The sequence below is a fragment of the Varanus komodoensis genome, unplaced genomic scaffold (assembly GCF_004798865.1).
Source record: "Varanus komodoensis strain SLA01 unplaced genomic scaffold, ASM479886v1 scaffold32, whole genome shotgun sequence".
In the NCBI taxonomy this organism is placed as follows: Eukaryota; Metazoa; Chordata; class Lepidosauria; order Squamata; family Varanidae; genus Varanus; species Varanus komodoensis.
In genome coordinates this window covers 609,279-619,616 of record NW_025335798.1, presented here as the reverse complement: position 1 = coordinate 619,616, position 10,338 = coordinate 609,279, and positions in this window count along the sequence as shown.

The window sequence follows — 10,338 nt, the reverse complement described above, 5'->3', positions numbered from 1 at the left end:
AGCATCTGGTGTGCATAGGCATACAGCCTCTGATGTGGAGGCAGGACAGGGAGTACTGATCCTTCATGAATTCACCCAGTCCCCTTCTGAAGTGCTGATGCCTATCACAACATCTTATGGGAACGAACTCTGTAGATTAACGATGCAGTTTATGAAGAAGCACTTCTTTTTATTGGTCCTGAATCACCCACCAATCAGCTTTATGAGATGACCTGGGTTGTAGAAAAAATTCTTGTTGTAAACTATCACTCTCTCTCAGTTTCAAACAATGACCAGCAGCTATGTAGGAATAACAGCACTGCACTATGTTGCAAGGATGTCCTAACTATTATTTTGGCCCCTCCCAAAGCAATAGCAGTGGAGCACACTACAAAGTTTAATAATATTTCACAATTCCACCCCACTCCTAGCAACATGGGGATAATATCAATGGACTATATTTGCATTGGCAGAACAATTTTTTATATGTTTAAAAACTCAGGAAGTCTGCAATATTCTTATGGCTAATGGGGTGGGATAAAATTCAAACAAACAAACTTTACACTATAGGAGAGTTCTAAGTTAGAATGAACACAAATTGTTATCTTTTCTTGTGTTAATTTTATTACATTTATATACTGCTGAACATATCTAAAATAACGTTAAGCAGTTTATTTGTGTGAGGTGTGTTGCGGAATCACAGCTACCCTAAGATCTTTAATTACTCACTTGCTACCCTATGGACAACTGCTGGGGAGGTGGAAGTAACCTGTACATTTTGTGCAAGGCCCCTACAAAGCAAGTCCTCACCACCTTAGTTCTTGTGTGCCCCCTACTCCAGTTCTGCCTCATTGTTCACCAGAGGCCCTGCATGCATACAGGTCCTTGAAGGGGTCAGCAACTGGTTCTGCCCCCAGCCAGAGGGCGCCAGGTAGCCTCGTCAACCACCCCTCGGGCCTGACGGTGCTGCTGCTCAGTGCCAGGTCGGTCAATAATAAATCTTCCTTCATCCATGACTTGATTGTGGATGAGGGGGCCGACCTGGCTTGCATAACAGAGACCTGGGCGGGAGAGGGAGGGGATGTTGCCCTCTCCCAATTGTGCCCGCCCGGGTTTCTGGTTCAACACTGTTCACGCCCAGAAGGGAGGGGAGGGGGAGTCGCGTTGGTTTACCGAGCCTCCATCTCTCTCACGGGTCTTCCGGTCCCTTCGAGACCAGGGCTGGAGTGCCTCTACTTGGTGTTGGGCGAACGAGACAGATTGGGGATTCTATTGGTGTACCGTGCACCCTTCTGCCCAGCAGTCTCCCTATCTGAGCTGACAGAGACCGTCTCGGACCTGGTGTTGAGGACCCCCAGGATGTTGGTCCTGGGGGACTTCAATCTCCATGCCGAGTCTGGACTGACCGGGGCGGCTCAAGACTTCATGGCCTCTATGACGGCCATGGGCCTGTCTCAACACGTCATCGGCCCGACCCATGAACGTGGACACACTCTGGACCTGGTTTTCTCGACGGGGCAGGAAGAGGATGACCTGAGGGTGAGGAACTTATGTTTGACTCCCCTGTCATGGTCAGATCACCTCCTGGTGAGGTTTGTGCTCGAGAGCGGCCTCTCCCTCTATAAGAGTGCGGACCCGATTGTATGGGCTCGCCCCCGGAGCCGGATGGATCCGGATGGATTCCTGAAGGCCCTGGGGGAGTTTCCGGCTGACAAGACTGGTGCTCCTGTTGAGGCTCTGGTCGAACTGTGGAACGGAGAGATGACCAGGGCTGTGGACACGATCGCTCCCAAGCGTCCTCTCCCACCGGGCAGAGTCCGCTCTTCCCCTTGGTAGACACCTGAATTGCGGGCGATGAAGCGGGTTGGGAGACAACTGGAGCGTAGGTGGAGGAAATCACGGGATGAATCTGACCGAACACACTTGAGAGCCCACTATCGGGCCTATGCTGTGGCAGTGAAGGCGGCGAAAAAGAAGTTTTTTTCCGCTTCCATTGCCTCCTCACAATGCCGTCCGGCGGAGCTTTTTCGAGTGGTACAAGGCCTGGTTCGCCCAGGTCCTAAGGAAGATCCGATGCCACCCTCAAAGGCCTGCTGTGACGACTTTGCCAGGCATTTCAGGGAGAAAATCACTCAGATTCGTCACGAGCTGGACTCCACTAATGAATCAGAGGTCTCTGGGGAGACGCCAATGCTACCGTCTGGTCCAAAATTGTTGGAGGAATTTCAATTATTGCGGCCCGATGATGTGGACAAGGTGCTTGGACGAGTACGTCCCACCACTTGCCTATTGGATCCTTTCCCGTCTTGGTTAATAACTCCAAGCACGGGATTGGGACCTGGATCTTGGAAGTGGTTAACGCTTCTCTGAGGGAGGGTCGAATGCCTGCCCCTTTAAAGGAGGCGGTAATACGACCGGTCCTGAAGAAAGCGTCACTGGATCCAGAGATGGCCACTAACTATAGACCTGTGGCCAACATCCCGTTTCTGGGCAAGGTGTTGGAGCGAGTGGTGGCGGGACAACTCCAAGCACTGTTGGATGAAACTGATTATCTGGATCCTTTTCAGTCCGGCTTCAGACCCGGGCACAGTACTGAATCTGCCTTGGTCGCCCTGTATGATGACCTATGCAGGGAGAAGGACAGGGGGAGTGCATCCCTGTTGGTTCTTCTGGACCTCTCGGCGGCTTTCGATACCATCGACCATGGTATCCTTCTGGATAGGCTAGCGGGATTGGGGGTTGGAGGCACTGCTTTGCAATGGTTCCGCTCCTATCTCAGCGGTCGATTCCAGAAGGTAGTGCTGGGGGACCATGTCTCTGCGTCATGGCAGCTATGCCATGGAGTACCACAGGGCTCCATTCTATCCCCTCTGCTATTTAACATCTATATGAAACTGCTGGGAGAGGTCATCAGGAGGTGTGGGCTGCGGAATCATCAATACACTGATGATACCCAGCTCTACCTCTTGTTTTCCACTAATCCAGGTGAGGCAGTGGCTGTGCTGAACCGGTGCTTGGCCGAGGTAATGGAATGGATGAGGGCCAATAAACTGAAACTCAATCCAGACAAGACGGAGGTCCTGTTGGTTGGCGGATCGGGCTTTGGAGAGGGTGGATTTGACCTGGTCCTGAATGGTGCAACACTCCCTCTTAGGGATAAGGTCCGCAGCTTAGGAGTACTCCTCGACCCGGAGCTTTCTTTGGAAGCTCAGGTGACAGCGGTGGCGAGGAGCGCATTCCTTCAGCTTCGGCTGATTCATCAGCTGCGCCCTTACCTGGAGTACGACTGCCTGGCGACGGTGACACACGCGCTGGTGACTTCCCGCCTAGACTTCTGTAACGCGCTTTACGTGGGGCTTCCCCTGAAGACGGTCCGAACACTTCAATTGGTGCAAAATAGAGCTGCCAGGTTGCTGATGGGGACGGGGCGTTATGCTCACATGACTCCAGTCCTCCGTCAGGTTCACTGGCTGCCCATTGAAGCCCGGGCCCAATTCAAGGTGTTGATTATGTCCTATAAAGCCCTAAACGGCTTGGGTGCTGGCTACCTGAACAAGCGCTTACGTCCGTATATGCCCGACCGCCCTTTGAGATCTGCGGGAGAGTCCCTTCTCCAGGAACCCTCCATGAAAGAAATTAGGAGAGTAAGTACTCGGAGGAGGGCTTTCTCTGCGGTGGCGCCCAACCTATGGAATTCACTCCCCAAAGAGGTCCGCCTGGCACCGTCGTTACTGGTTTTTCGGCGCCAGGTAAAGATCTTTTTATTTAAACATCATTTTAATTGTTAAAATATATGATCTGGCCAGGGCAACTTCTTCTTCCTTCTCTTTTCTCCTCCTATATTATTTATTTACTTATTTTATACTAATAATTTCAATTTTATATGATTACGTTTGTAACTCAATGTATTTTTTGTATTTTTGTATTTAATGGTAATTTATTATGTTCTATTGTATTTCAATGTATTTTATTGTGTTGTAAGCCGCCCCAAGGCTTCGGCAAGGGGCGGCATAGAAATGTTATAATAATAATAATAATAATAATAATAATAATAATAATAATAATAATAATAACTGGACCCTCACTTTCACACCAGTCCCACACAATGGAATTGTAAGTGCTAAATTTTCTGTATGCATAACATTGCACTCCTTTTTGAACTTCTGTTCTGAAAACCTACTATTTTTCATTCTGTCATCTAGTGTAATTAAGATTTTCCACACTGTACAACAGACTTCCCCAAAGTGGTTCTCTCCAGATGTATTGGAGTACAGCTTCCATTGTTCCCAGCCATCATAACTCTAAGAAACTATCTTAAAGACTGAGTACTATATTCACCTGGAGGTAAATTCTAAGTAAGTTCTATATTCACTTGGAAGGGGCCTGGAGGCCCCTTCTGACTCTCTCTGTTTCTCTGTTTCTAAATTCCACCAAAGTAAATGGGACTTACTCCTGAGTGCAGTTATATAGGATTACACTATAAGTCAATGGTGTCCCTGGTCATTCACAGCTAATGACAGCTTATTTCAGAGTGCACACCCCCAGTTTCTTATTTTTTCATGATATTTCAGCTGTCATCTTGGGGATATCATGTATTACAATTCCTTATGCACGAAGGAGGCTGGGCTGGATGTGATTCAATGACCTTGCACTGAAGATACTTTTTCTTGCATCTGAGAATATATGATCTGGGATGGCCTACAGCTTATTGTGGGGTGCATAACCCTATTTCTGTGTTCTTTTCTGCAAATTTTGATACTTATTGGCCCAGGAGCACCAGGTTCCCATTATTTGCTTTTCCCAGTGGCACCAATTTACCCGTTTTTAAAAAAAATCAATCGGTTTACCCTAAAATGCCTCAAAATATGTGTATATGTTACTGAAGTAATTGTGTAATAGTACAAACTTAAAAATTGATTTCGAAAATGGACAGCCTGGGGCGAATTGTTCCTTCCCAGCATACATGATTGCATTATTCCCATTCCTATAGAGTGGAAGGTATGCATAGAAAATTGGTCATAATTCTTGAAGTGTGATAATTACAGTTGATTGGATAATTCCTATAGCTGTCAATCTGGAAGTACCCAAAGTGCCTTGGAGTTCAGCTGGAATGTGCTTCCCAGTAAGTGTGCTTAGGATGGCAGCCTCAGCAGCAATGCCTTTATTTTCTTTTTTGGAAAAGAGTTATCAAGTAGCTCTTACAGTGTCATTAATATTTTCTCCCAAAACAGGTTGCCATGAAACAGAAATGAGTGTTTGTTCAAGGCATGCTGGTGTTCAAGTTGGTAAAATGGCGAACTCTAAATTAATTTTAAAAGTTTCGTGCCATGCTTCAGTCACCGTGCTCAAAATGTTCTTCTGTCCAGGCACAGTCCAACCAATATCTGCATAACCTCAGCAAGGTTCTAGATCATGTGCTTTTCCAATGAAGCCTTGAAGACACACATGTGCCTTCAGGAAACCCTTCACTTTCCTACTTGTCTTGCAGCAGAAGTGGGGAACCTGTGCCCTCCAGTTGCTGAGACTGTAACTCCTATCATTCCTGGCCATTAGCCATCCTGGCTGGGGCTGATGGGTATTGGGAGGCCAACCATAAGTTCTTTCTGCAATCTGCACTGGCTTTAAGAAGATTCATAGCACCATTCTGGGTTAATCCATAATGGTTCTGATCCCCAAAAGCAATGAGCTTAGCACTGCAGCAACTCATAATGCTAAATCATAGACTGGTATTGAAATCCCTCCTATATAAAGCAGTTTGAGAGACTGTTGTGAAAATAATGGAATAACTCGTTTGCATTGAAATGGTGTATGTACATTTGGGGGTTCAGGCAGGAACTGAGTGAAGTTTACTTTTGGCTGTGGTTAAACATAGTATTTGGTGTGAATGAACTAAACAGGCTAGAATGGGATATTTTCAGTCAGACAAACACAAAGTGTTTTATTCTGGAAATGGCAAAATCAGAAGGAATGGTGCAGCTCTACTGTGGAGGCAAGAAGTAAGGGGTCGTAATGCAAAATCTGACCAAAAAATATCAGTTAGAATTCTCAGAAAACTTAGCAACATAACCATAATTTAAATCCGCACTCCAACAACAGATGCTGAAGAATAAAAAAAAATACGCTGATGGTCAAGAGAAAATTACTAACATACCAAAACAAGACATGCTGATAATCATTGGTGACTGGAACACAAAAGCAGGAAACAAGTAGGGGTCAGAAATGCAGCAAAAGAATGACTCATAAAATTCTGTGAAGCCAGCCATCTGTTTATTGCAAGTATATTCTTCAGACAACCAGACAGATGAGCATACACATGGACATCACAGGATGGCCAATCAGAAATCACATAGACTGTGTACTTGGAAGCAGGAGATGGAGAAATTGTATTTTCACTGGCAAACAAAATCAGGATGAAGCTGGAAAGATCAGTAACAGAAGCATAGCTCCTAAATACAAGTTCAATAACATCCCTGAGGAATTTCAAGACAAAGGGAAGAGAATTGCAGTACTAAACTCAACTGACTGAATCAGTACTGTGGTTTGAAACCAAAGGCATTATTAAGAAGGTATAGAAAAAGACAGTTCTTGTGGCAAAAGGAGGGAAAAACCTAGATGGATGACAGAAGCAGCACAATTGCTAAGGACAGGCAAGAAGCAAAAGGTGACAGAAATAGGGTAAGAGAGTTGAAAATAACTTTTCAGAGAGTATCATGTAGAGATAAAAAGAACTATTACAATCGTCAGAACAAAACAAAAAAAGAGGAAAAACAAATGGCCTTTTCCAGAACATCTAAGAAATCAAAGGGAAATTCAAACCCAGATTAGGAATGCTGAAAGACTAACAGGGAACATACTATCTGACCAACATAAAATAAAAGTGGAACAGAATATAGAAGAAATATACACAAGAGATAAAAGGATGACAGACTCCTTCAAAAAGAAATCCTACAAGGAAGAACTTGCAGCAATAGAAAGTGAAGCTGCTCTGAAAACACTTGGAAAGAATAAAGCACCCAGAGTAGATAGGGTACCGGTAGAACTATTCTCAGCTGAAGAGACTGGATCAGTCCAAATCCTAACAAGAATATGCAGACAAATATGGAAAACAAAACAGTGGCTCACAGGCTGGAACAATTCAATCTACATTCCAATCCCCAAGAAAGAAGAGGCTGAGGAGTGCAGCAACTACAGGACCGTCACACTAATTTTCCATGCAAAATGATGCTGCAACAAAGAATGTTACCCTATATGGTGAGAAAATCCTGACGTTAAAGCTAGATTCTGAAAGGGAAGAGGCACACAAATTCATACTGCAAATAGATATTGATTACTGGGGTGCACCAAAATATTTCAAATCAGTTTGTTCTTTATAGACTACAGTGAAGCCTTTGACTGTGTGGATTACAAGAAAGTATGGATGGATTGGAAAGAATTGTGTGTGCCTCAGCACTTGACAGTCCTGATGCGTAACCTGTATTGAGGAAAAGAAACTACTGTACAGACAGAAGATGAAGAAAGAGAATGGTTTCCTGTAGGCAAAGGCAGCAGAGAAGGGTGTATTTTATCACCCTATCTGTTCAATCTGTAGGCAGAACATATCATAAGGAAAGCTGGATTAGGATCAGAGGAAGGGGAACATCAATAATTAAAGATATGCAGATGATCCCATATTATTCCAGTCGCGCTTATGCACTTTTTTACCTGTTCATCAGGTGCCATTTCAATTCACCACTGCTTTCTGCCAGTAATATGGTATCATTTGCATATCATAGAATAACAGGGAAAACAGCATCAAGAGGATTACCCAGAGTCAAGTAATTATTGACAGAACTATTTCGTATTTCTGTTTAAATACTTCTTTGCTTCATATATTTCCCAGGCGATTTCTTCATTGTCTTAGTCCTTAAGTCTTCATCTAATTCTGCCTTATTGTAGTGTAAACTCATTGGGTTGGATCCCGATTTTGGTGTGCAACTGGGCTGACAGAAGTAGATTTCCGCACAATAACCTCTAGCCCCCTGAAAATACTGCAAGGGTCAGAGAACCCTGCCAAATGGACTACACTGGGGTACAACTCTAGAAATTAGGTCATCAAGAAACGATAAATCCTGGATCCAGTCCACTGCTGCTTCTCCTACCTTCAGGGTTCTTCATAAATTGTTCTTCTCAAGCTTCTTTCTGACAGCTTTTTCAATACATGAAAACCTTAAATGTCCCCATACCTCCATCTCCTTCCATTTGAACTAAATATTCTGGATGACTTTGTTTCTTGATGCATTCCAATTGGGTATTTGGACTGGTGGTGGCTTTAGTAGCCCTGGCATGTTATTTTTAGCTGAAGGTCAACAGAGAGGGAATTACCTCCCTTTTATTCTTATTGGATCTCTCAGTAGCTTTTGATGCTGTGGATCACACTGTTCTTTTCGATCATTGTAAATCACTGGCTTTTGGGGCTAGCTCTTCAGTAGAGTTTCTTCCTTGGTGTTTGCTTGCACTCTAAAGGTGGTTTCATTGATGTTGTTTGCTAGCCCTTGGGAATCAGAATGTAGTCTTCCACAAATCTTGGTTTATTCACCAATGCTATGAAACTAGCCATTGGAAGAATTTCAGAGTTTGGTATCGTGTGTGTCAATTATACTGCTATAGCTAAGATATTAGAAGTGGCTGGCTGTGTCCTAAACTAGTGTCCATAGCTATTCAAACTAGCTATGTTTGAATAGATGAAGGTGAACAAGAAAAAAGCTGAATCAAGAGAATGTGAGAAATGCTGCTGCTAGGGAATTCTCTTGGAGGTGGCCTGTGGTTTTCCCATTTGAACATATTTAGAGTCAAGGTGGATCTTGCCTGTATCTATCTCTGCTCCTGAATAAACAGACAGCAGTGGTGGCCATGGGAGCATTGCACATAGGTTCTTGCCTCTGTTTGAGGAAGAGGGATCTGACTTCGCTTAGCTATACTTTTATGAGCGTTGGGGATGAACAATTGGTGGCCTTCCAGATGTGCCGGCTTACAGCTTCCATGATCCCTTACGACTGGTAATGTAAACTAGGTCTGTAGGCTAAAACAGCTGGAGAGCCCCAACCCCATCCATTTTACAGGCTTGAGGACTATTAGTATTTGCTTTTCTGCCTGTGAAAATAACTCAGAAACAAAATGTCATTGCTCCTCTCACTGAGACATGAATGTAACTACTGTTTATATCACTGCAATGTTTTCCTTTCAGCTTCTAGACCAGTTGAGGGGGCGTTCTTGCAGGACATGAAGCCCGCCATATATAAAATCCTTCAGGACTTTGGACTGCCGTGCCTTTGGAACCACCTGTCCCTCTATTAGCCTTTACGTTGCTGTTCAGCAGATCAGGCCTTGCTCCACTTGTCTCCATTTTATGGACTCTGAACATTCACTCTGAACAGAAGAACCATTACTGCAATTGTCCAAAAGCTACAGAATCACTAGAGACAGTTCTTACCTTGATAGTTTTTGTAAAGGCTGTAAGATCTAATTGCCTTGGCTAGCATTTGGCAATTAACCAGTCGCTTATTTAACAAGCCACTGTTTCACTAACTGATGGTGATTTTCAGTTGACTATTTACTTGGTTGGCATGAGGGCATTGCAATTGGAGAAACAAATCAGTCCCTGTCCACTTCTGGGGCAGGGTGTGTGTTGGTTAGTTATTCTTTTTCAAAAGTAAGTGGTGGTCACTGTTGGTAAAAATCTTCTGCCATGTAGAAGCTCCTCCACTTGTGAACATTTAGTGTAGATATTGAGGTTACTAATACACTGATTCTGTAACGGTAGACTTGCCTTAATAAAAATAGCTTGTTGGTTTGGTTGGACAGATATTTTGTTCAATTCCGAACATTCTGGCGGCTATAGCTATACTTTATACCCCTTTCTGGTCTCATACTCCTGTTCTAGTAGGGGGTCAGCCACTAGAGGCGCCCAATCCTATTCCTTGCGAGGAAGCATCTGATCTTTTCTGTTGCCAACTTGAAGCCGGGAAGCAGGGAAATGCATCCATCCTAACTTTCAGGCAGACCAATTTTAGAGGATAGAGCACAGATCCAGCAATTTCTTCTTCAAGTAGCCCTCAAGACAAATGATATGCACGAGGGCTTTGTAGTAGCTTGAGAGATACTAAGCAACTTCAGAGCTCAAGAATTAATGGAAGGCCAGTTTTCACTAAACAGTGTAATAATCTCCTAGTAATATATTCAAATTTTGCCAAGGTCCTGTTAAGTAATGGATAAGCTGATGAAAGCAAAAATCTTAGGAAAAGGACGTTATTCCTCTTACTCCTGACATGGGTATGTTAACACACAACTCTGAGTGGAAAAAAATAACTTAAATCAGTTCTG